Source organism: Cydia splendana, chromosome 22 (genome assembly GCF_910591565.1).
Source record: "Cydia splendana chromosome 22, ilCydSple1.2, whole genome shotgun sequence".
Lineage (NCBI taxonomy): Eukaryota > Metazoa > Arthropoda > Insecta > Lepidoptera > Tortricidae > Cydia > Cydia splendana.
Window position 1 is genome coordinate 1,960,557 of NC_085981.1, and position 26,982 is coordinate 1,987,538.

The 26,982-nt window shown below is 38.0% G+C and overlaps 1 protein-coding gene and 1 non-coding gene across 4 annotated transcripts in view; one reads left to right on the plus strand and one right to left on the minus strand.

The window, feature by feature from the left end:
- LOC134801462 (potassium voltage-gated channel protein Shal) overlaps window positions 1-26,982 on the minus strand; it is a 114,400-nt gene that overhangs the window by 24,836 nt on the left and 62,582 nt on the right. The window lies entirely within an intron of this gene.
- Trnas-cga (transfer RNA serine (anticodon CGA)) lies at window positions 21,363-21,434 on the plus strand. Its single transcript has one exon. It is a non-coding gene; the product is annotated as a tRNA-Ser (tRNA).

A 26,982-nucleotide genomic window follows, 5' to 3' on the forward strand; every position in this document is an offset into this window, starting at 1 on the left:
ACTTATTGCCTTAGCGGGAATTTAATTTTCATTAGAATATTGTACCTTTGAATTTAAGTTTGAGACACCTGTGGTATATTGTTTATTGTATTGTTTAATACTGTGTTTATCTTTCTTGAATTTCTGTGTGTGTTCCACAGCTTGTTTTGTAAAAATCTTCCACTTAAAAACTAAAGTTTTACATACAGGGATATAAAAAATAGTTAATCGTTTGCAATTAAAATAAACTTAGTGACTAGGTATAATACCTACTTCAGGTCAACAACTTTTTTATATACAGGGTGGTACTCGCTTAAGAATATACAGGGTGAGATTGAAATTGAGATTGATAGTAATTAAATTAAATTAAATTTTGAACTTAGAATATTTTGGCAACTGTGACCTTTGGTTATACAGGGTGGTTTAAATTTTTGTGAAGGTTTTAAAAAATTTTTTCGACTTAGAAACTTTAATTGAATTTTAAATTCGGATTTATTTTGGAGGAACTTTTAGATTTTTAACTTTGAACTTTGTCTTGTTGTACATCCACGTAGTCGGTTTGATTTAATTTCAAGATGTCGGTCAATGGGGATCGAGAACCTGAGACTGCCCCAGGGGTTTCTCGTCCTTCAATGGAGTCGATGACTACCGGTGAACGACACATTAGTGGTGCGGGTGACCAATTTCAATTTTTACCATCTCAGGGAGATTTAATAACACTCTCCGGATACCCTGATGCTGGTCACAACAGCACGGACACCAGTGCGCAGCGACTTCCAACTGCACTCAACCTACCTCCTGTTAACCAGACTATGTTGATGGACAATAGAATAAACCATACTTATACCAAACAGCCTGACCTTACAAAATGTAAAATTAATTACAATGGTAGGACTTGCGTGCGTGAGTTTCTGACTCAAGTTGAAGAACTTCAGTATGCCCGGAGAATCGATGAGGCTTATTTAGTGAGAGCATTTCCGTGTTTACTATCAGACTCTGCTTTGAAATGGTTCCGTACTGTTCGACACCGGGTAACTACCTGGTATGAATTAAAGCTCGCGTTACTACGCCGGTTTGATAAAAATGATTTTGATTATCAGCTTGAGTATCAACTTCGCACACGTAAGCAGAGACCTAAAGAGTCACTTTCGGATTTTATTATTGATCTCATGGATATGAATGGGCAACTCACCTTCCCATTAACTGAAACTGTATTGTTAGGTATATTTAGACATAACATGTTACCGTCTTTAATGGTACACTTTGTTGGTAAAACCACTTATGATATGGATGTTATTGTGCGGCTTAGTAAGGAAATTGATGCGTATACTATGACTGTACCTTCACAGCATCAAAGTACGTCTAACTCTAATTTGGACAAGCCTACTAGAAAATACAATCCCATAGACGTTGTTAAACCCTTAACCTGTTTGAAATGTGAAAAGAATGGTCACCACTATAGGGATTGTAAAACAATAAGAGGCACTATTTGCTTTAAGTGTAAAAAAAGGGACGTCACCACCCTAACCTGTGATATTTGTAAGTCGGGCACAACTGAACCGACGAAAGTAGCGTCTCCAAAAAACGAGTAGACGGCGGTCGAACACCATTTCGTTCCGAAGTGAGGCGTGTTTCGGCTGCCGTGATAACAATTCCATTCCCAGTTTAAAACCCTCCTCGGATGTTATTAAGTCAGAACTTCAAAAGTGTTTAGATTTCATTAGAGTTTATTCCGGCCTACATAGGATAGCGCCTATGTTGTTTGTAAAGGATGATGACATTAGACCTTTCTTGACTTTCCATGTGAACGGGGTAGAACATTCCGGCTTGTTGGATAGTGGTGCGTCTACTTGTGTTCTCGGTTGCAATATACATCGACGTTTTCTGGAAGCTGGTTATACTATAGACCCTAACCGTTTGTATGGCAGTGCTAGTACCGCTGACGGTACAGCCTCGGATGTGAAGGGGGTAATGGACTTGCCTATTACAGTGGACGGCGTAACTAATTTGGTACCTTTTTTGGTAATCCCTAATTTTGAGCCTTCTATTATTCTTGGATTTGATTTCTGGTTAATTTTTGGTATAGCAGAAGAATTTCTTAAACAAATAGTTTTTAGGTCCAAAAAATCAGCCTCTGTTTGTTCCGTGACATCGGCGGTCCGTCTTTCGCCAACTGAAAGGGAAGAATTAGATAAGGTTATAGCTGAATTTGAGGATATTTCGTATGAAAAGAAGGGGCTAGGCCTTACACATTTGGTAGAGCATAAAATAGTTACTACTAGTGAACCTATAAAGCAGCGTTATTGGCCTTTGAGTCCTGCGAAACAAAATGAATTATATGCGGAGGTAGAATCGTTGTTAAAGGAAGGAATCATTCAGCCTTCTAAATCTCCATGGTGCTCTCCTGTTTTAGCTGTAGAGAAGAAGGATGGTAGTATCAGGATGTGTTTGGATTCTCGTCGTTTGAACTCTGTTACTGTTAGGGATGCGTATCCTTTACCTTATACTTCTAGGATACTGGACAACCTTAAAGATGCTTGTTTTATTTCCGCTCTCGATTTGTCCAAGGCTTTTTTACAAATACCATTGGAGAAATCTTCTCGCGAGAAAACGGCTTTTGTTGTCCCCGGCAAAGGTTTATTTGAATTCGTTCGAATGCCATTCGGAATTACCAATGCTCCCGCTGAATTACAGCGATTAGTAGACCGGTTGTTTGGACCAGAGTTCGATGATGTCGTGTTTAAATACTTGGACGATTTGATTTTAATTTCTAAAACCTTTTCCGAACATGTAACCCTTCTGCGCAGGGTTCGCATTATTTTGAAAGAGGCTGGATTGACAGTAAACTTAAAAAAGTGTGAATTTTGCAAGGAAAGACTCCGCTATCTCGGATATATTATAGACAATTTAGGCCTACATACTGATCCGTCAAAATTGGAAGCTATTAGAGACTTTCCCAAACCACAAATTGTTAAGCAACTAAGAGGATTTCTAGGTTTATGCTCGTATTACCGTAGGTTTATTGCCAATTTCGCTGATATCGCGGCTCCTTTATCGAGTCTAACGGGTGGTAGTAAAAATTCTAAAAAGCCAGTTGTTTGGAACGCAGATGCAGATCAGGCTTTTGTTAAGTTGAAATCCGCGCTAATGTCCGCTCCTGTTTTACAATGTACCGATTTTTCCAAACCTTTTTTCCTTCATTGTGATGCTAGTTCAGTAGGAGTGGGCAGCGTTCTTTGTCAGGAGGACGAGACCGGTGTTCAGCATCCACTAGCTTATTATTCCAGGACCCTGTCTAAATGTGAAAGAAATTATAGTACTACCGAGCGCGAGTTACTTGCTGTTTTAAACTCCATAGAACATTTTAGACCTTATATAGAGGGTATGAAGTTCACGGTAGTTACAGACCATGCTAGCCTTAAGTGGTTACTAGGGCTTACCAATCCTAGCGGGCGTTTGGCTCGATGGGCTGCTAGGATATCTCAATATACCTTTGATATAGTTCACAAAAAGGGTGCACTCCACGTGGTCCCTGATTGCCTTTCTAGAATAGAGATTGCTGCTTTGACCGCACCTACAGTTCCGGTCTTACCCGATGAGGGTATAGATGATCCATGGTATAAAAGTATGTTTATGAAATGTCAAAAAAGTCCGGCTAAATATAAAAATTTCAGAGTGGAGCACGGTACCTTGTATAAATACTGTAAACCTAAATATAATACCAATTCCCGTTTGGATTGGAAAATTGTTATACCCCGTGATAGCATAATGGACACTATTAGAGACAACCATGATAATATTAATTCTGGACATTTAGGTGTACATAAAACCTTACATAAGTTAAAAACTCATTATTTTTGGAAGGGTATGTTTGGGGATGTAAAGGATTATATAAACCGTTGCGATATTTGTAAAGCTTATAAATCCTCTAATGCTCCTCCTCACGGTCTGATGGTGAACCCTAAGGTTGTTGATGCTCCCATGATAATGCTGTCGATGGACATTATTGGAATCTTACCCCGCACGTACTCCGGTCACAGATTCATTCTGTCAGTCGTTGATGTCTTTTCAAAATTTGTCTGGTTATTCCCTTTGGCTAATGCCACCACTAGTAGTATCTGTAAATACCTTGAAAAAGATATATTTCTGAAATTTGGAACCCCTAAAGTTATAGTTTGCGATAACGGCACCCAATTTACCTCCAAACATTTTGTAGACTTTTTGACCGGTTTTAATGTTAATAAAATATTTTATAATACTCTTTACACTCCTCAAAATAACCCTGTAGAAAGATATAATAAAACGGTGGAGACATGCATTGCCTGTTTTGTAAAGGACGATCATAGGTTGTGGTCGAAGCATCTCTCTCATATCCAATTAGCTTTAAATAGTTCTGTTAATTTTGCTACTGATTGTACCCCTAACTTTCTCATGTTCGGTAGAGAAGTTATAGTAGATGCCTCTTTACATCGATTTAGTGATTCAGTTGATAATTTAGATGACCTGAACATAGCTGACCGACAAGACTTTGCAAATTCTTTTAAGATACTTAAAACAGTTTATGAACAAGTTTCTAATTCCCTTTTGAAAGCTTTTAAACGTAATGCTGCTTATTACAATAAAGGTCGCAAAGCTGTTCATTTTAAAATTGGAGATGTTGTGTGGAGAAGGAATTTTGTCCAGTCTAGTGCTGCTCACTATTTTTCTGCCAAATTGGCACCGAGATTTGTGAAGTGCGAAATTATCAAAAAGGTCTCAGAAAATGTTTATGTTCTGAAAGAATTATCGAAAGGTACCTCCGGCCGTTATCATGTTAAAGATATAATTAAAATTTGATACATTAGTTATCTACAAAATTAATTACCCCATAATCTAGAACCTAACGTACAGTATTACTTCATTCGTAAAGATTCTCCTCAGTAAATTCTCTGGTTATGTTGTGGACTTTCTTTTTCTCGTACTTTTTTAGGATTTCTCCCCATGTAGGGATGGGTAGTAGAATACGTTTCCTTACCGCAGCCAGAAGCGTGACGTAAGAGGCGTCTAACTGTGCAAACCAGTCCCCATGTAGGGATGGGTTGTAGAATACGTTTCCCTACCGCAGCCAGAAGCGTGACGTAAGAGGCGTCTAACTGTGCAAACCAGTTCCTAAGTTCAGAAAAGGAACTATTCTAGTTTAGAAATCCTTTTCCCTTTCTCTCTTAACTTTTGTTGTAATTTAGTTTATCTCTCCGCATGATAACTCTAAAAATTCCTAATTTATTCGTTCAAGTAAGATGTAGTTATTAAAATTATAAAATTAGATGGCCGATCGGTTTAGTATAAATTTAGCATAAGTATATTTCCCGGATTTGACTTTTACCTCCCCTCATTGGATCCCTGAGGAAGGACTCGGACTTTACTCTCACCACTTCCTCAGCGAAGTTGGTCATTTAAAAGGCTACACTATTTAGTGCTAGTTCCTTTTCTTCCGTTGTGTGCGGAAAGCTGGTGGTGTTGTGCCAGCCACAATTGGTTTATTTGAGTTGTCTCAGTACACTCATTACATTTTATTTCATTTCCTTCCATTGTGTAAGGAAAGCTGGTGGTGGTGTGCCAGCCACAATTGGTTTATTTGAGTTGTCTCAGTACACTCATTACATTTTATTTCATTTCCTTCCATTGTGTAAGGAAAGCTGGTGGTGGTGTGCCAGTCACAATTGGTTTATTTGAGTTGTCTCAGTACACTCATTACATTTTATTTCATTTCCTTCCATTGTGTAAGGAAAGCTGGTGGTGGTGTGCCAGCCACAATTGGTTTATTTGAGTTGTCTCAGTACACTCATTACATTTTATTTCATTTCCTTCCATTGTGTAAGGAAAGCTGGTGGTGGTGTGCCAGTCACAATTGGTTTATTTGAGTTGTCTCAGTACACTCATTACATTTTATTTCATTTCCTTCCATTGTGTAAGGAAAGCTGGTGGTGGTGTGCCAGTCACAATTGGTTTATTTGAGTTGTCCCAGTACACTCATTACATTTTATTTCATTTCCTTCCATTGTGTAAGGAAAGCTGGTGGTGGTGTGCCAGTCACAATTGGTTTATTTGAGTTGTCCCAGTACACTCATTACATTTTATTTCATTTCCTTCCATTGTGTAAGGAAAGCTGGTGGTGGTGTGCCAGTCACAATTGGTTTATTTGAGTTGTCTCAGTACACTCATTACATTTTATTTCATTTCCTTCCATTGTGTAAGGAAAGCTGGTGGTGGTGTGCCAGTCACAATTGGTTTATTTGAGTTGTCACAGTACACTCATTCCATTTCCTTTCTTTTTCAATAGTCAGTGGTGACAGTACCTAACTGCACTCTAAATTCCCTTTTATTTCCAAATTAGTCAGCGGCGATGGTGCCTAGCTGCACTACCCCCTTTGTTAGTTAATAGCAAATTCTTCTTTAACTGTAGGTTACTTTGGCATGTAAAGTGAAACTAGTCAGCGGCGTGGGTGCCTAACTGTACTAATTGTCTCCTCGTTTTGTATTACCTTAGGTCTCTAATTAAATTAAAATAGTTCAGCACGTCAGCTTAGCATAAGACAGTGGCAGAGGTGCCTAACTGTATTATAATTCCCTTAACTTAGTATACTATAAATTTTGTTTCTTCATAAATAATAAAATTTAGTGGTAACCTCGTTTTCGCATGTTAGTAATTCCAGACAGTGGCTTTGGGGCTCAACTGTCTCTAATTGTTAGTTAACTTAATGCATTGCATCTGCACGAGTAGAGTATAATTGATTGGTTAGTTTTCATTTTACATCCCTTAAATTTAAGTTTGTTTAATTTCAATTCTCCTAAAATCAATGTAGAAGCGGAATTGAACTGTTGATAGGTGGTGCCGAGGCCCGTCGTTTCTCACTCTTTCCCTCTTGTACCGTAGAACCATAAATAATAGCAAGTTTTTAAAGTTAGTTACAGGATTTTCAACTTTAGTTTTTCTATGTCCTACAATTACAATAATTACTCTTATAAGTTTACTCTAGTACTCCGCCCATAGTATTTCTTGATAAATTCTAAGCTCTGCAGTTCAGTTCTAGTCTAGCGGTTATTTTTGAGTTAGCTTTTGTTTTCTTCCATAAAAAATAGTTCCTATTTTTTATTTTTTCACAGAAAGGGGGTAATGTAACGTGTCAATAAGTCACGTCACATACTAAACACATATTTAATAAAGTTCTTCATGAGTTAGCCTACATTTGTTTAGATTTATTTCCAAATTAGAAAATATTTCCAATTCCTGTTTTATTTACAACCATTCGCTTGTCACTTTGACGTTTGACAGCGAACTATTTGAGTTTCGTTGTCTTTGACAGATTCGGTAACTTTCATTCCAATGTCTTTAAAATTGTCTCAAACGTTTTCATATTTGATAAATTCTTCTTTTCGTTTAAATTTCGCAAGTGGTAGTTTTGTTTTAGGAAAAATAGATCCGACAATATTTGATAATATATTTAATAATATATTCGTCAAAAATTGTTCAAAATTTATTACAATTTTAGCATTTTGGTTAGCAAAAATCATTCTTATTTCGGACCTGGTAACATTTCTTCTTATCGATGGTTCGATGTGAATTCCGTCTTGTCATTTTTACTGGCAGCTTTCTCATGGGAAAACAGATAAAATTTTGATCCGAGAAAATCAGTGTAAATTTCCATTATTTTGGTGAAATACCAGCAGTGTTTTGTTCCGGAGGTTTGCTCCGTCCCTCAGGTATGTAGATTTCTATTAGTATTTCCATTCTATATGAAAATTCGGTCTCGCCAGATTTCACATGGAATTCCCCTTTGTTATAGGAATGGATTAGGGGCGAAAATAGTGCCGCCACGGCAAACCCCGGCAACCTAATGAAGGGCTAACGTAAGTTTTTCCTCAATTTCCACAATCGTCTTTCGGAAAATGCGATTCCTTTTAAATTTTCCGGTTCGACTTTAGCTGACTCGCGCCATTTTTCTTTTCCAGATAAGGGGCGTGTTAGCCCTTATAACCCTTATAATTTTTTTGAAAAAAGAGAACCTTCGTCTCCTCCATTTTCCCGCCGCTATGCGCCGGCTATGAGCTCATGATGCTTTTCTAACCTCCGTACCCCACGTGCTCGCCCGGGTCGGCGATGACGGAACAGCTCTAACCGCCTACACCTGCGGGAACGCTGATAACATCCTTTCCGGGCTCTACGATCTTTGACTCCGCGCAGTGGAGCTCGTGCCGCGTGAGGACCTCTGCCCAAGGCTTCCCACGGGTATTATGTAGTGCCCACCCACAGGTCGGTGACCCTTCTTTATTCAATGTGTCTCAAAAACCTTATTAGAATTATTTAGCTTAAATTTAGATACCACCTTCTGTGGGGCTGCAAAACCAATAACTTGTCAACCTAATTGTAACCCGCATCTTCGATACAATATAATTTATAAGGCAATAAGTTTGTTTCCTTTTTCTCCTAGCCCTCCCTAGTATTTAAAGTCTATTTTGCTCATACGAGGTATCTGGTCATTTAATCTGATTCTGTGCTTTCTGCCAGGCGCCCGAACCTTTAGTTAAGACTTAATTTCTTTCTTTTTGTACTCTGGTAGGGTCTTTACCCCCTCCATAATTTAGTTGTTTAAAGAACTTCTTTGGGCAGAAGGTACAGACAGATTAATTTGTTGGAAAAAGTGGCTTGGCGGCCGCTCACTGAGCCTCAATCAGATTTACATAGCGATAGCCAATAAGGGACGTTACAAATAAAAGAATTGTACAAATGGCAGGCTAAATGATAAACTAAGTAGTACCTATTACAGGTTGTAATTTTTGTACCGCTTCAATAAGAAATATAATATGTAATATGCCTAAATATAAACATATTATATAAAATTCAAATCAAAGGTGTTCCTCTCAATTTCATTTATTATTTACTGATCATTCACATTTAAGAAATAAACATATGAAAGCATTTTTGCTCAAGCTGAAAGGGAGACCTTCGCTAACGCTCGGTCAATAATAGCCTTGATCATCACCTTAGCAGTATTAATAACGAATACCTATAGTGTTTACTGCGGAGTCAAGGGCGCTCGTCAAGAGCGGATCAAAAAGAAATAACTTCTTATAAATAGCCTTACGGTACGAACTCAATTAAAGAACTGAGTGTAAGAACTTTTAATACATACCGGATACACTTTTGGTAATCGCTTTTAAACCAAGGTTTTATACCTCGTTGGAAAATTATAAAGGATGGCTCAGAAATACGTCAAAAATGGCATAAAAAAAAAAAAAAAATTACAATCAGTTAAGTAACTAAAAAAAACCGGGCAAGTGCGAGTCGGACTCGCGCACGAAGGGTTCCGTACCATAATGCAAAAAACGGCAAAAAAAAAACGGTCACCCATCCAAGTACTGACCCCGCCCGACGTTGCTTAACTTCGGTCAAAAATCACGTTTGTTGTATGGGAGCCCCACTTAAGTCTTTATTTTATTCTGTTTTTAGTATTTGTTGTTATAGCGGCAACGGAAATACATCATCTGTGAAAATTTCAGCTGTCTAGCTATCACAGATCACGAGATACAGCCTGGTGACAGACGGACGGACGGACGGACAGCGGAGTCTTAGTAATAGGGTCCCGTTTTACCCCTTGGGTACGGAACCCTAAAAACGAATTATATTCGAAGTATCCTGCTTTGGCTCTGAAACACAAACGCACACTTCCTGATTTTTTTGTTTCCTAGCCTATCTGAGTGCCCCACTGCTGAGCAAAAGCCTCTCCCCTTGATTTCCACGACTCCCGATCTGAAAATTATCAACATAAAAAAATCAATTTGTTTTTGTGCCATCATGTATTACATAGGTATCTACAGAGTAAATAGCAGTGTAATTATGTAAGTGGTCTTTTATAAGGTAGAGGTATGTACTTCCCTACTTGAGTTGGCTGCTCCAAATTCGAGCAAGGTTAACAAATATTTCAAACGTCAAACTTCTATGAAATTATGACGTTTAAATAACACTTGCACTTACTGTAAAAATCGCTGTAAGTTATCTTGGTCTGACTCCACATCCTCCTTTGGTCTTTGACGTATTTTGTACTCGCGTTTTGTACATATATTTAATTACACAAACGGGTGTACCGCGATATAATTTCATTGTTTTCACGGAAGTCTTTCCGAGACCACAGCCGGTGCAACTCAGCTGAAACGTCGGAATTTATGGTAAACACAATGAAATTATATCGCGGTAGACCCATTTGTGTAATTAAATAAATATAACTGCGTGCTAGAATTGAACTGTACAGAAATTCTTAGAACACTAAATGTCATTCCTCCCTCGTAACAACATTGTTTCTTCATTTAATTATCCAGGCCGGATAATTAGGATAAATTATAGCGTAAATGGCATATTGTTTACCGTATACTACAAACGCAGTTGCATGCGTCATGGCTGAAACTTCAGCCAAAGAGAATTTGAAATAGAGGAACATTCGGCGCGATTCGGGAAATGAATTAGAGATATCTAGTGAATTTCTAATTCATTTCCCGAATCGCGCCGATTGTCAAAGTAAATTATGTAGTCAGTTACTGCCATCTTTCGACACAAATGATTAACACTTTTAGGACGCCATTTGACTTTGATCCTTATTATTTCACTGATAGATATTCGACGATAGGCCAAAGGTAATGGTGCCATCTTTTGGAGCGATGGCGCCATAACTTCGGCCTACTCTCGAGTAGATGGCGATACTTTTTGACATTTAACAAATTTAACACACATGTCAGTGAAAGAATAATAAGGATCAAAGTCAAATGGCGTTCTAAAAGTGTCATCTGTGTCGAAAGATGGCAGTAAATGTACTGACTACATAATTTACTTTGACAATATTCCTCTAGTCTAAATTCTCTTTGCTTCAGCGGATGTGTGGGCTATTGAAAAGTCAAACAACGGGTCTGCATATGAAGAACGCACTTGATACAGATATATATATCTTTAAGTACGAGTGTATTATGACTGGCTTCTGCTCGGCCCCGGCCCGGTCTAGCGTGAATCGTCCTCTAATGAACCTTTTTCTTCTTTAAGGCTTAATAATATGTAAAGTTAACATATCTTTCCTCTTTCGTTAATCGCCCGCACACATACACACTCAGTTATGAGTCGATAAGCCAGTTTGTTTATGTGCGCGCATTTTTCAGATGTTTACACTCGCTCCGACCAGCCCCAGCATTTCCTGTTGTGTTTCGTCAGAATGCGGGAAATGCTTCTTAACTGTAATAGTTTTTTGCAAAAATTTCATTTTTGGTACTAGCTTTTTTCGCTGACTGTTGGTACTTTTCTTTCCACTTATCGAAACAATTCTAAAAACCCGAAACACAATTACGTTGCGTTGTTTTATCACAGAGCCTATGGCCACTATTAATTTTGAAACCAAAGAATATAAATGCACATAATACTATACACGGTGGCTAGAAAATAACTGCATTCTTGTTGCCAGGGAGGTTTTGGGATTATACTGAGCAACTTTCACTATGGGACCAACACTGAATACGCGAAAAAAAAAATTTACCCTCCCATAGAAAATAGACCACTCAAAATATATCAAAACAGCCAAAATTTTTTTCGATTTCGGGGTTGGTCCTATAGTAAAAGTTGCTCAGTATAATCCCAAAACCTCCCTGGCAACGGCAATGCAGTTATTTTTTAGCCTTCCTGTATTATTGTTACATTCAAACAAATTAAACAGCATAACAGTAAAAATATTCAGTGACTTATTTTTCAAAAGTCTTATTCAATAAATATACACGCCAAGATCGTGTAGTCTTTTTCTAATGCTAAAAAAACGAAGTATATGTATGTACGTCCATGTATATCATATCTGTAGAAACTGTATAACTAAAGTACTTAACACGGGGGTGAAATCGATGGCTTACTAAACTTTACTTTTTATCACTTCCATCATAACTTTTATCGGGGCACGTTCTCTTGGGGACAATGGGGACCTTTCATAAAAAATAATGTTTCAGGAAGAAAAGTTCATCTTCCTCGCGTTGTCCCGGCATATTGCCACGGCTCATGGGAGCCTGGGCTCCGCTTGGCAACTAATCTCATGAATTGGCGTAGGCACTAGTTATTACGAAAGCGACTGCCATCTGACCTTCCAACCCAGAGGGTAAACTAGGCCTTATTGAGATTAGTCCGGTTTCCTCACGATGTTTTCCTTCACCGAAAAGCGACTGGTAAATATCAAATGATATTTCGTACATAAGTTCCGTAAAACTCATTGGTACGAGCCGAGATTTGAACCCGCGACCTCCTGATAAAGAAAAAAAGGAAAGTTTTAGATAGGTATAGGTAATAAAATATTGTATATTATATGGGTATTAGTATGACTGTCTATTGGTTTGTTTATTTATTTAAGACCATAGATTAGGCTCCCGTTGACCACGAATACTGTAAAGCGTTTTCAAATTTATTATAAGCAATATAATTCGTTTAATTCTTTTAAATGGGTGGTTTATTTTCTGTTTCAGGTAGTTACATAAAAAACAACGGGTTGCACTCCGGGAGTGCCGGCAGAAGTGAAAACTCAATGATATTGTAACAGTTTTTCGATCAGGTCACGTGTCCGTCTTACGAAGCGTCTTACGTCAAAATATTAATAACAGCGCCATCTAGTGCAAAATGTCTGCAGCACTATGTACTAGTTATAATTGAGGTTAACGCCATCTAGCGTTATTTCGTCGCATTACTTGAAACCCCTAAGCACATCACTGTTAGTACCTACTCGAGTTACATATACCAGTACGGCTACCACCAGTTTTGACATTGACAGATTAACTCGCGTCTACGTAAATTACTTTCTATACATCTCGCTTGCACTAATATGCGAGTACGAGCGAGATGCATAGAAAGTAAGTTACTTAAACGTGAGTGAATATGTCAATGTTAAAACTGGTGGTAGTGCTTCAGTTAGAGGGAAACTCACTAGATAGCATTTAAATTAATAAAGATGACAAACTCAAACTCAATGACATTGTAAAAGTTTTTCGATCAGGTCACGTGTCCGTCTTACGTCTTACTAATCTTACGGTCACGTGACACCTGTTGCGAGTTTAACATTTTTTCCCGATCACAAAAAGTACACAGCGCCGCTAAAGAAGTTTTCACTTCAAAAAGAAACTAACAAATGATCCATTTACTTAGTTTTATTTCATCATGACCCTGCCTGTGAAGCCGCTGGTCCTGGGTTCGAATCCCGGTAAGGGCGTTTATTTGTGTGATGAGTTGATGTATTTAAGTATCTATACATTATATATCACATCGTTGTCTGATTACCCACAGTGGAGCTTTGTAAATTTAAGTAAGAATGACCTTTAATATTTATTTATTTTGAATACCCTAATAATAGTAGATTGTACAACAAGGGCATAAAGTGACCCATTCTTACCCGAGGCAATTTACACCACGAAATTGTCGTAAAGCGAAAGAACCACATATATAGTACATAACCAATTCCCGCCAACTAACTTTTTAATTTTTTTTTTTTAATTTTTTACATGTGATCAGAGTTTCAGACGCTTGGTTTTCTGCCAAGTCAAACATTTCGGAGCATTTTTGAACGATAATCGACTCCTATTTTATGTGATTTACTAAATTGAATGACAGAAAATACGGATTTCTAATAAATTGTAGCAAAAATAAAATAATATAACAAGTTTTGTCATCTACACAATTTTATTGCTCAGTAAAATTGTGCAATATGTTTTAACTGTTTGGCTGTTGAGACCGATTACCTTAGTCTTAGAAGAAGATTTTACTTTTATGCTCTAGAGCATAAAATGCGATTTTATTTCGTCTACGCACGACATAAAGGTGCACTTTTTGAGCATGAGAAGTGAAAACCAAATTAACGACCCCGTCAGGCATGTAAAACCTTTGAAATAAATTATGTCTCCGAGACTTTCATTCTTTCATTTTTACGTCTTTACAAATCTCGTTTTAAATCGTAAAAACCGTCAACCTATCGGGTAATAAATATTTCTAAAACAGCCCGTCGTAGCGAGGTGCTGTGAAAATAAATAGTAGCTAACATGACTGTCGGAACGTATCGGTGTCGAAACAATACATGTTGACGTTGGCGAGAAATGACAAGCTGAATCCATATTCAGCCTCTCCCATGCCCAATTCGGATTTTGAAATAGACATCTATTAGACATCACCAAGATACGATAACGATATGTTTAAGATCTAACCTGTCAAATTTGACATTCGATTCTGGAGATACTGTTGAACGATTTCCACAGGATATGACTTAGAGATCTAATTCACAGCTAATAGATATCTTACTCTATCTAACGTAAAAGTGACATTGGTTGCCCGAATTGCGCTGCAAAAGAGAACTACCTAGTTGATATCTAAACTATAACGTATCTAGAATGGATCTAGTACGTGTCGTCTCTTGTGAATATCTTGAAGTTCGAATACGGCAGATAGTCTTGTTTAACCACAATCGCAAATAAGCGTATAGCTCCCCTGACGGGAGTGATAATAATGGACACCGTAGCCTGAAGTGCTTCTAGTGGCTTTGCAAAAGTCCATTTAAGTCCTTCTTCTTTAAAAAAAATGGTTTCCGTAAAATGTATGATGTTTTCGCACATACCAAAAGTAGTGGAAAGTGTTGCTTATAGACCTTATACTAAAATGATAGCTGTACCCTCACCATGAATTTTACGCGGGCACGGGCCGATACAGACGGACTGCAACCCGAATGCAACTTGTATGGGAACTGCACTCCGACGTTGCAGTTGGCGAGCAGTCGGCGTGCAGTTGGCGAACTCAAACGCAGCGCATCTCACTTGCACCAATGTCAGTACGAGGGAGATACAGTGATACATATGTCAGTATCAATGTCGTGTTACGGATACTAGACTTTGGGTCGGTTGCACCAAACCGTCTGTCACCGTTAAAGCGTTCGCAAAATTTTATTGTATGGGAAGTTTCATAGATGTCTGCTGCGTGACGTTGATCAGCCTGTTAACTGTGATTGGTGCAAATAGCCACAATGGATTGCCGGGTGTTGACTAAAGAACGGTTTCAAGATTTTACATTAGCAGATAGTTTTGCGAAATACATAAATATATCAAAAACAACCCGACACCTCCAAAATTTACAAAAACAAATAGTCGCGTCTATGTGACGGACGACAAACATATCGATGTCGAAAAATGTTGATGTTGGCAGCGTCAAGATCCCCCGGGGGCGAGAGGTGACTAAACTGAATTTGATATAGTTAAAGCCCGGAGCTTCACGTCACAGATGAATGCTCTCCCCCGAGTTGTTTTTTTTTTAATTTTAAATAATAATATTGCAAAGCAGTTAAAATAACTCTCTGTGGCGGCTTTTTAGCCTAGATCGGGAGTGACTGCCTACAAATCAGCTTCCGGGGTTGAATAGTATAAGAGCATTTATTTGTGTGCATTCTGAACGAAAAAAACCAATATTATCGTTGAAGTGTGACTATAAAAAAATATTTTACCTATTTGATACTTTTGATAACAAGTCCATTCATAGTTCGTGGTCAACAACGCAGGCTTCGCCAAGTGCTTACAAAAACAAATCAGCTACAGGCTACAGGTTACAGGCTTCGTTACCTACTGACAAATTAGCGAACACCCAGATAAAATCAAAATACCAGCAAAGTGCGAGTCACGCACGAAGGGTTCCGTACTATTACGCAAAAAGCGGCAAAAAAATCACGTTTGTTGTATGGCAGACCCACTTAAATATTTCTTTTATTTTCTTTTTTCTATTTCTTGTTAAAGCGGCAACAGAAATACATTATCTGTGAAAATGCCAACTGTCTACCTATCACGATTCATAAGATACAGCCTGGTGACAGACAGACGGACGGACTGACCAACAGACGGACAGACGGACAGACAGACAGCGGAGTCTTAGTAATAGGGTCCCGTCTTTACCCTTTGAGTACGGAACCCTAAAAATAAAATTATTATACATATTTAATTACGTATTTAATTTATGAACCATATACCTAGTTGGAGTAGGTATTGGAAAATAGGTGGGTGGTTTTTCTGTAGTAGATTTTCTCACAGAAAGCGAAAGTAACCAACGTTCGACACGAAAAAATTAAACATAGATACGACGACCTCAAAAGCGTTACACCGGCCGTTAAATACGGCACTAAATCTACGCAACAATAAACAAAGGAGTTTATCGTCGCGGATAAAACATGGCCACTTCACGAAAACACCATTTTGTGACGGAGACCATGTTGTAATACGTGATTTTTCCGTTTTCCTGTGTGTTTATTGGATTTATGAAGAAAAACCGGACAAGTGTAGTCGGACTCGCCCAACGAGGGTTCCGTAGTAATTAGTATTTGTTGTTATAGCAGCAACAGAAATATATCATCTGTGAAAATTTCAACTGTCTTGCTATCACGGTTCATGAGATACAGTCTGGTGACAGACAGACGGACAGACGGACAGACGGTCAGACGGTCAGGCGGTCAGACAGACAGACGGACAGTAGGGTGGTTCACGTTTGTATGGGAAAAATTCAAACTCTAGCTAGAAGAAGCGGCACCCCTTCATTTTGTTACACTTATTATATTGACAAAACACGCCAAGTTTTATAATCTTATCTCAACTACAAGAAGGCTCAATCACTTTGAAAACAGGTACTTAAATAAAATTCTGAATAATAAATACTTTTTTTTTGGGTTTCATACAACATACAAAATTTCAAAGTAGTTGAGCACCCCCTTGTAGTTGAGATGAAGTTACGAAGCTTGGTGTATTTTATCAGCATAATAAGTGTAACAAAATAAGGGGGTGCCCCGTAGGAAGATAAAAAAAAATGTTTTTTGAAGCACCCTAACGGACAGACGAAAAGACGGACAGACGGTCACTAGAGTCTTAGTAATAGGGGTCCCGTTTTTACCCTTTGGGTACGGAACCCTAAAAAGCATCGCTAGTATCCTTTCGTATGAATGTGGTGGTCTAAAATCGGTCAAGCCTCATTCGACGATGCAAGACTCTGCAATCTACAAGAGTGATAGAGGCAGATAACGGAACTTCGATTTTCGTGTTTCGCCGTACACCTTCTGAACCTGACATATAGTCTGTCAAGCAATTTCCGTCAGTAGACAAAAGCGACAAATTAAAAAATGTAGGCGCGAAGGGTTATCGTCCTATAGAAAATTTATTTGAATTTCCCCTCTAAAAACAAATTAAATTACTTTCTATGAAAATATTATAAATTGCGTTTTTTCTAGTAGACACTACTATGTATTTCGGTTTAAATTTGAATTTCGCGCCTTTTCTACTGACATAGTTGGCCCCGGCTGGCGGCATCCTAGGTTAGGTTTTTTGTTTTTGATAATAATATATAATTATACTCATGTATTTTTTTATTGTTTTGTAGGTGTTTTTATATTCATATTATAAATAACCTAACCCAAGATATTAAATGAATAAAGGAGATAATATTAATACAATCTACGTATTTATTTTTATGAGTCCAGCCGTCGTAATCCTACCAAATTTCGAATGATTCTTAATATATGTTGGCACGAACTACGACAATATCTAGACCGGTCTAGATCGTATCCACTACAAGAGCACACGTGTACAAGAGCGTAGGATTTAGACATTCATTCAACAGCTGACCGAATGATTGAGATGTTGACTCGTTAGGGGCGAAGACCGGATATTTTAACCAATCAATTGACAGATATAAACAGAGACTTTATAGCTAAGATTGTACCTATTTAAATAGGTTTAGAATTATGGCACTCTTCTCTATAGAATTACCAAATATACTTGGAAATGTAGACACTTGCCTTGCTAAACTTTAATTGACAATTAATGGTTCTTCATTGATTTGTTTAACGTTTATTTCACAAAACATGAGAGTGCAAAAGTGGACTTATTGCTGCTTTAAGACATTCTCTACAGGTCTAGTTTCTACCTCTACGAGTATGTATACGACTACTCAATTTGGTGGATGCAACATTTTCTTTTTACTACATTTTAATTGAATTCGATCAATTAAAACTTCTCGCACGTAATCAAAATAAATGCATTTAAAAATGAGATACAATATAAATTTCTTGTGGACCAGAAATCCATCGCTGTGTATTATATTTTGCGGCAAAATAGTAGCAGGATCCGGTGACTAGATCAACAAATCTTCAGCCAACTGTTTCGTTTGGCAACCATTTTGACATGTAGTTTTTATTTTAACTGTAGCTTTTTAGTTTTTCGTAAGATTAATCGTATATATTGTTGTCTAAGTACCCACAACACAAGCCTTATTGAGCTTACTGTGGGACTTAGTCAATTTAATTAATAATGTCCTATAATATTTATTTATTTATTAATAAAAACATACAGTACAAAAATTTTACTGACTTTGCATTTGTATCTTATTATTTTGTTTTGAAATTTGTATTTAGGTAGGTTATTCTGTTATTTAAGGAACTCGTTAAATAGTACCTACACAAGAAAATCAAGCGAGCGAAGAATTTTATATTTCAACGAAATTGTTCGCCATTTAGAAATCCATAATGCAAATTAGTGTTTTTTAGTTGAATGCAACTTTTATTCTATCCAACATTTCGTTTAAGATCTTTCACTTTTAAGTTTAAATATAATTTAAGAGATATGTAACATACACTTTTGCCCAAAGGCTCAGCTTAACCATACAGCGGGGAAATGCGGCAAGTGTCCTGGGGACTATGCCCCAGGTGACATTAGGGTTCGTCGAAAATTGATTAAGTACCTATGTAAATATTGTAAATATATATTGTACTTAACTTTAAATGAATAAAAATATTTTTACATACACTATCTAAACATTACAACACACGATAAAAATAAATAATAAGTTGAATTACTTCTACAAAAATTATTTGCAATAGTTTAAATATTTTAATTACAGTGAAATCCGTTTATTATGACTCCGTTGATACTGACCAACCGCTTACTATGACGTAATTACTGTGCGAAGTTTGGTTTTCATACGGTTAAAATTCTTTGTGACAAATTCGGATAAGATGACTTAGCTTATAGTCACAAATCGCTTACTATGACCTATAAATCCTATTTACATGAAATTATGACCGATTATATTGAACCGGGTGTAATACTAACAATATTTTATAAGTCGTAGTCGTAAGACATTCGCTGGTTTTTGTGGCCGTTTTATTATAAATTTAATATGAAGTCCCTACGCAAAAAGTCGTTTAAAAATGGGTAAATAGGTACAGGGAAGTCGCTGCCATTTCTCAAAGTTTTAAGAATGTCAGAACGGTGCCTACGTGGCTGTCACAATCTGGGCCCGCATCTCTCCGCCCCCGATTTTTCATAACCCTCCCCTGGCAATACGTGCGTCTAATATCTTGCCTTCCATTGTTTGTGTGACCCAGAAACGTTGCGATGTCACAAAAATGTATTCTTGAGACAAAGGATTCAATGTGTGACGTAAATATGAATGAAATTAATATACTTACCTATACCTACTTACCTAAGGCTTAGGTTATTAACCAGCCGGCCTAGCCAAGGTGACAATCGCTATCGCAACGACAACGAAACGCTTTGTGTCTTTCTCATATTAGTACGACAGTGACAGTTGCGTTTCGATCGCTATGGAGCGTAAGCGATTGGCATGATAGCTACGCGGCTTGGGGACCGCTTACAGAAAACGCTAATCGAAATTTTAATACCTAATGTATGGAAATGACGTGACTTTTCGTTGCATCTGTGACCCAATATTGACCGCTGGTTGAAGGATTGGCTGCATAAAACTGATAATATGAGATGTAACTAACTGATGATGATGATGGTCCTTCCGGCCGATTTCGGCCATGGCGACCTCTTCGACTCCTAGTTAGCTCGGCGCTCGTGCGCCCGAAAATGGCTGACTTGTAAGGTTTAAATTTTAAATCTGGCTAAAAATTTACACCGGTTCAGTAAACAGCCATCGCAGCCTAGTCGGCAAACACTTTGTCCAGGCCGTGTAATTAAGCCAGCGGGTGTACTCGCAAATTGGTAATTACGCGATGTTTAACGGGTTAATTATTAACACGTCGGCTGCTGCTCTGATTAACTGATGCTTTGTTTTGAGCGCACAAAATATGATGTTTGTAAACATAAACAGGCATATATTGGTATATTTGGCTTAAGAGCCCATCAACGTGCACACTAGCGCCACTGCAAAATAATCGTGATTATTAACGAAAGATATTTAAAAACCGGACAAGTGCGAGTCGGACTCGCCCACCGAGGGTTCCGTACTTTTTAGTATTTGTTGTTATAGCGGCAACAGAAATACATCATCTGTGAAAATTTCAACTGCCTATCACGGTTCATGAGATACATACAGCCTGGTGACAGACGGACGGACGGACGGACGGACAGCGGAGTCTTAGTAATAGGGTCCCGTTTTTACCCTTTGGGTACGGAACCCTAAAAAATGGAGCCGCTACGCACTGTTTTTTGTATTTAAGTACCTTTTGAATACATCAAACTAGTTTTTATGTTGCTGGATTCGTCGATCTATGAACTCAAAAGAAAAACGGCCGTTTTAACTTTGGACGCATAGATTGGCGAATTCAGCAACATAAAAACTAGTTTGATGTATTCAAAAGATACTTAAATACAAAAAAACAGTACGCAGCGGCCCCCTTTTTTAAATATCTTTCGTTAAATTTAAATAATCACGATTAATTAGCAGTGGCGCTAGTGTGCACGTTGATGGGCTCTTAACTATGAAGGTAGTAAGTGTAGGCCCTAATGAATATATCACAAATCTGGTAACTATATTATGATTTATGATATAGGAGGCAAACGAGGAATTGCCTAATGGTAAGCATCACCGTCGCCCAAGGACATCTGCAGCAGAATGCAACCCTTTTCTAATCCGTTTTGGAAAAATAAAGAGAGCCTTTACGAGCTAGTGTGGTGAAAAATAATTTCCATGCATTCGTTACGTGTGTCAGTTGCATGTTACAATGTAGGTTATGTTATTATACAATGTTACAATTATTATACATCAAATTCAAACATAATTATTTCAGAAAAATATTTTAATTTGTTTTTATCAAGTAGAAACACTACTATATAAATTATAAACTGAAATAAATGTCATATACTAAGAAAAGAAAAAAACAAATTAAAATATTTTTCTGAAATAATTTAATTTGTTCAAATACTTTAGTATTGTTGGCAGCGCCATCTCTCTCGCTAGCTCAGTATCACATGAGTGATCTAGTTAGAAGGTTCGAACCATATTGTTCTACCTTAGAGATGGCCAGGGGGCGCCATAAGCCTTCAGTAAGAAGTGCATATACTTGGAAAAATTTGACCGATGCCGCTGTGACCCGGTGGCCGAGTGGTTTAGGCATCTGCCGCGATAGCAGAGGACGCTGGTTCGATTCCAGCCTGGGGCACTGGAGGCCTTGGTCACTTTTTCTTAGTATATGACATTTATTTCAGTTTATAATTTATATAGTAGTGTTTCTACTTGATAAAAGCAAATTAAAATATTTTTCTGAAATAATTTAATTTGTTCAAATACTTTAGTACAAATGAATCAATTAAGTTAAGACTAATCACAGCTTCTTAACTGCGCTTAATTACGTACATTTTTTTGCAATTCACTCATATACAACCATCTGGGTCGCTATAAGTAGGTACATATATCGCAATAAGTTAATGGGGAAAACACCCACCATTACAACTAAATTCTGATAAGCTATATAATGTTTACTCGTAGTGTGACTTCATACAATTAAACGATTAAACAATTAAACTTCATAAAATTACAAATGGCCCCGGCCCGGCCCTGGCCCTTACCTAACCTATGAAGAAATGTTTTAATAACCGCCACTTGCATCATTCCACTAACCCGGGTTAACCGGTTTAACCTAGAGTTACCTTGTTTACCAGTACAATTTAACACTGGGTTAACGGTTTGACTGCTTAACGCCGGGTAAGTGGGATGTCGCAAATGGCCCTTTCTGCCACTTGCACCATTCACTAACCCGGGGTTAACCGGTTAAACCTAGAGTTACCATGGTTACCAATACCATTTGACACTGGGTTAACGGTTTAACTGCTTAACCCCGGGTTAGTGGAATGGTGCTAGTGGCCCATACCAGTAGAATTTGACACTGGGTTAACGGTTTAATTGGTGGTGGTGCGATGGTGCAATTGGCCCTAAAGGTGGCCACTGACGAGCTTTCCAACAGTCCAAATAGCGTGGCTGCAATCCAAAACAATGTTTAATATTAAGCTGCGTATCCACTAGAGGCAAACTCAGGTCGAGCAGCCTCAACTTGAAGCAAACAGCCTCAGTTTGAGGCTGCTCGCTCTGAGGCAAATGCTCGAGGCACGTTGTGATCAGCTCGAGGCGAATCGCCTCAGCTTGATCCGCAACGTGTGCAGTTTAAAGCCAAAACGCGTCGATCGTCTCCATCAAATGCACGGCTCGGACTGAGGCTCCTTTGAGCACGGTAAAAAAATCGACAAAATATGGCTCGGCTCGCGGCCACGAATTTGCTTCGTGTCGCGGCGAGCCTCAGCTTGAGCAAGCGTCTCCACTTGCGCGGCCTCGAGGCGAGGCAGCCGCTCGACCCGAGGCTGCCTCTAATGGATACGCGGCTTTAGGATGCCGTCCATTTGGATGAATCCATTGTAACGGCATCCATTTGCGAGGCTCGACAGTGGCCTGCTTTACTATAAGTACTATACCCTTCGAGCAACACGGAAGGGAGGCGGCATTCGCACTATTTCCCCTCTGCCGAGGTACAAGATTAGCGCGTCAATCTAATGCAATCGCGGGTAATAAAACTAGTTGCACTTGGATTTTTCACTAGACCGAGTCCAGACGCGCGCGTGTACACTGCTGGACAAAAATGCCTGTTTGCTCGGTTTTTTGTTATAAAAAGAGGTCGGGGACATCAAATTTACAAAAAGAAAGTGTTACATTTCGCATGTAATATTTTTTTTTACATATCATACGTTTAATTACATTTAAACACAATTATTATATTTTAGTCTCATGTAATTGTTGTATTTATCGATTTTGCTCGCTCAGTACAAATTGCGGATCGGTCGAGCGACAAATCCGACTTCTCATCTCTCAGAATACAATAACATACTTCAACGAAAATGTGTTAGTGTGCGTGTTGTGACACTTGTCACTCGTCCGTACACAAAAAGAGATCGAGGTTTGCAAGATTCGGCAAGATTTGTCTTTGAAGGGTCATTTTCTATGTATTTGTGTCGTCATGACAGATTGGATTTTGTATGTAAGTGTGTGAGAAGTGCGACTGTGTGCACCTTTCCCCCCGCGAAAAATGGCAGAAAGATTTGTACGGTGAGATATCGTTTGGGCCCCTCCCTTCCGACGTGTCGGAAGCCGGTGTTGATCGAAGACTATACCTAACCAAAAGCTAAATCGGTATTTTTACACGTATGCAGTGAGAGTGCGTGTACGTACTAACTAAATTTACTCGTAAAAATTACATTAAAGTAAGTGCCTACCTACTTTTAATATTAGAACGTGACTATTAATAGGGTAAGGTGGAGTTAACCTTTTGGACGCCAATGACCGATATATCCGCACCGCAGGTTCAACGCCAAAGACGGATTAATCGGTCACAGACCACAAAGCAACATAGACCTACGTGCATATGCATAAAGTTTAATTTCAGTTTTGACACTTCGGTGACGTGGCGTCCGAGTGACAGCTTTTGTATTTGACACGGCGTCGAAAAGGTTAAAAGGTCTTCGGGTAAAAAGGTCGAAGGGAAGAGAGATAAGATTTGTAACATTACAAATCTTACAGCGGGCTAATTATATTTTTTTTAACTTTCGATTTGCAAAAAAATGATTAAAGTCATGTGTGTATTTACTACGTGAAAACTTTCTAGGGAACCCAAGATTTATAACCGTATGACCGTATTCCACAGACAATGGAAAGTTTATATGCACGTAACATGCAGTCTCAGTGGCGCTTAGTTCTAGTTATAGACGGACCAGTCGTAAAACAGCCGTAAACAAGAACAAACAGGTATATAATTAGACAGAGACAATTGTTTACGCATTTTTAATGTACACTCTCTCTCTCTTTATTGTTTTACAGTGCTTTATCTTTTGTACTTTTAATTTGCTAGGTATACAGAGTCTGTATTACAGACATACTAATTTCATTTTACGATTCGGCCTAAAATAAAGCAAAAATTTAAACGGAAATAGTCAAGTCTATAATTTATACAGGGTGTCCCTAGCCATTGGACAAAGCCGAAATGTACATATGCATTAGGGTACTTAGAACCAGTATACAAAGTATCATAACAATCGGTGTAACGGTTACGAAGAAATTAGCAAATTACGATTTTTTTACTTTGGAGCAACCTGTGTGTGTTAGTAGCTCCTGAGGTAATAAATAGTATGAAACCTTCTTCGACCGTTTTGATTATCTTTTTTATTTATGACGTTTATAAGATTCTAACTCGTGATAAATGTCATCATTGCCGCACATTTTCAAACAAATTGTCAAAAGCACTGCCAATAATTAATAATACAGTATGTTTCTTTTTGTTGTCGATTATTGGAAATAACTATTTGTTTGATAATTTTTTTTTTATCTTTTGTTCTAATTTAAAAAATATTACCGTTAGATCATTTCTGAGAAGTAACCATACGTGGGATTTCAGGGTTTGTACAATGGCTAAGGCCACCCTGTATAATTTTCGCGTAATAATGTATCTTGCAAACTCGCTTTTTGGTGAAGGAAAACATCGTGAGGAAACCGGACTAATCGCAATAAGGCCTAGTTTTCCCTCTGGGTTCGAAGTTCAGATGGCAGTCGCATTCGTACAAACTAGTGCTTACGTCAAATCATGGGATTAGTTGTCAAGCGGACCCCAGGCTCCTATAAGCCGTGGCAAGATGCCGGGACAACGCGAGGAAGAAGAAGAATGTATCTTGCAAACCAAATTTAATGTTGTTTACCAGAGGGGTAATGGCATTACCGTAATGCGGCTCGCCTTTAAGGCACCCTAATAAGCGATCATGACTTGAAAAAAATGTTTTTTATAAGTTTATAGTTTTAAGTGTTTTATTATGTATTTTGCACATTGCACGCAGAGAAGATGGCCGATGGGGTCGAAAAGTGCTCGAGTGGAGACCACGGACTAGCAAGCGCAGCGTAGGACGTCCACCCACAAGATGGACAGACGATCTTGTTAAGGTCGCCGGAAGACGCTGGATGCGGGTCGCTTCCAACCGGCACGTATGGAGGTCCAAGGGGGAGGCCTATGTTCAGCAGTGGACGTCTTATGGCTGAGATGATGATGATGATGATTATGTATTTTGTTGATAATAAAGGCTATGTTGGTAGAGAAAGTAGTATCCCTAAACATTTAGTTAAAAACAATTTTACGGAGAAAAAGTTCGTAGGTACGACAGTGGTAAATAATAGGTATAACAAAATTAACAATACCTACACACATTTTAATAGTACATTACTACAGAGGCCGGGACGAAAGGGGTTGCCGGCCGAAGACATATAGACGGATAGGTCTGAGCGCGGGCAACCCCATTTCCCGCCGAGGTATGTATAGTGCTTTTCTCAAACATGCAATGAAATATAATAAATAAAATAAAAAATCCACGAAACCCAAGTTTTATTTATAGAAAAAACTAAAAGTAAACTACACCCAAAATATAACCAACACGTACCTATATCATTATCACGCGTATGTTTTACACGAGTCGTGTATTTTTACTACCCGTATATTTTCATGTATCTTTGATTTTTTCGCCTTGTATCCGTCTGACTGTCGTTTTCGTCACATAAATTTACATAGTCTTTCATGTTGATATCATGTTTCACATACATCGTTGCTTTATGCATGGAGTAAATAAGTATAATTTCCACAGTGTTGACGAATTTGTAGTTACATTCATTTAAAATATGCCACAGAACTGTTTCTAATAAACTGTAAGCCATTTTTCTTAGTTTCTCAAATAATAAAATTGCCATAAGCAACCATATACATCCTTCATCTTTGACTTGGCGGCAGAGGCAGCAAGTTATTAAAATCAATTCTGCTTACGCTGCCAATTCCAATACCTACGATTACAATTAATATTAATTTCATTATTTCGTCGGAACTCATATTAAAGTACGACGCACCATAAATCCAATAAAACAGAATGAATATTTTTCAACTTTACCTCCATAACAATTTAAAAAATATAACTACGCGTGTTTGAGTAGACCTTTTTACCGCTAACGTTTAGATGAAATATTTTAAATCTTTTTATTTGTGTAGTTAAATTTATAATTTAAAATTATAGAATGTATTATTTATTAAGTTCATGTTGATTTTATACAAATAAAACTGCAAATTATAGCAAACATTGTTTTTTGTTTTTTTTTTTATAGGCGTAGTGGCAGAGTGCCATTACGAACCATAAAGCAAATACTGCCTCTAGTTTTTTTTAATGGATGAATGCCACGATGCTGTGTCACAAATATCTGTAAAATGAAAATTAAAAAAGAGGACTTTGCCGGCCTAGGCCTGCAAGATGTGTATGAAATTCCATTAACGACCTTTTGTCCTAGCCGCACCTGAAACGTCATACTTCGCAGCCTATTATAAGGAACATAACATCAATATTTCATTGCATGTTTGAGAAAAATAAGTTTGCTGCAAATAGGTAAACTTGCATACAATTACCAATGTTTGTAAAATAAACCTATTTTGCCCTGAGTCTTAAATAAAGTTAATTATATGATATCAAATATCATACAATACAATAACGGTAGAAAACTAAACCGTAACCCAATTTCAAAGCGGCGGCAATAAGTTGCTGCACGATACAAAGTTTTTGGCAACTTCTGGGCAACTTCGAGACAACTTCGGGGCAACTGTGAGGCAACTTGGACTGTTTCTCCTTTACACGGAATACGGGAGGAATATC